A 1,169-nucleotide genomic window follows, 5' to 3' on the forward strand; every position below is an offset into this window, starting at 1 on the left:
CCCACTTTCTCCCTACCTATTCAATATAGTACTTGAAGTCCTAGTCAGAGCAATTCAACAACAAAAGGAGATCAAGGGAATACAAACTGGAAAGGAAGAAGTCAAAGTATCACTTTTTGCAGATGATATGATAGTATATATACGTGACCCTAAAAATTTCACCAGAGAACACCTAAACCTGATAAACAGCTTCAGTGAAGTAGAGGGATAAAAAATTAACTCAAACAAGTCAATGGCCTTTCTGTACATAAAGGATAAACAGGCTGAGAAAGAGTGGGTTGGGGAGTGGGTAAGGGAGAGTGGGTGGGGGAGTGGGGGAGGGAGAATGGGTGGGGGAGTGGGGGAGGGACTTTGGGATAGTATTGGAAATGTAAATGAAATAAATACCTAATTTTAAAAAAGAATGAAAAAAAAGATAAAAGAAAAAAAAAGAAAGGGCAATTTGCAAATTCATCTAGAATAACAAAAAAAACTAGGATAGTAAAAACTCTTCTCAATGATAAAAGAACTTCTGTTGGAATCAGCTTTCCTGACCTAAAGCTGTACTACAGAGCAATTGTGATAAAAACTGCATGGTGCTGGTATAGTGACAGAGAAGTAGACCAATGGAATAGAATTGAAGACCCAGAAATGAACCCACACACCTATGGTCACTTGATCTTTGACANGGGAGCTAAAACCATCCAGTGGAAAAAAGACAGCATTTTCAACAAATGGTGCTGTCACAACTGACAGTTATAATGTAGAAGAATGTGAATTGATCCATTCCTATCTCATTGTACTTAGGACAAATCTAAGTGGATCAAGGAACTCCACATAAAACCAGAGACAGTGAAACTTATAGAGTAGAAAGTGAGGAAAAGTCCCGAAGATATGGGCACAGGGGAAATATTACTGAATAGAACAGCAATGGCTTGTGCTGTAAGATTGAGAATTGAAAAATGGGACCTCATAAAATTACAAAGCTTCTGTAAGGGAAATGACACTGTCAATAAGACAAAAAGGCCACCAACAGATTGGGAAAGGACCTTTACCAATCCTAAATCAGTAGGGTACTAATATTTAATATATAGAGAGAGAACTCAAGAAGGTTGACTCCAGAAAATCAAATAACCCCATTAAAAAATGGTGCTCAGAGCTAAACAAAGAATTCTCACCTGAGGAATACC

This window comes from Mus caroli, chromosome 3, assembly GCF_900094665.2.
Source record: "Mus caroli chromosome 3, CAROLI_EIJ_v1.1, whole genome shotgun sequence".
NCBI lineage: Eukaryota > Metazoa > Chordata > Mammalia > Rodentia > Muridae > Mus > Mus caroli.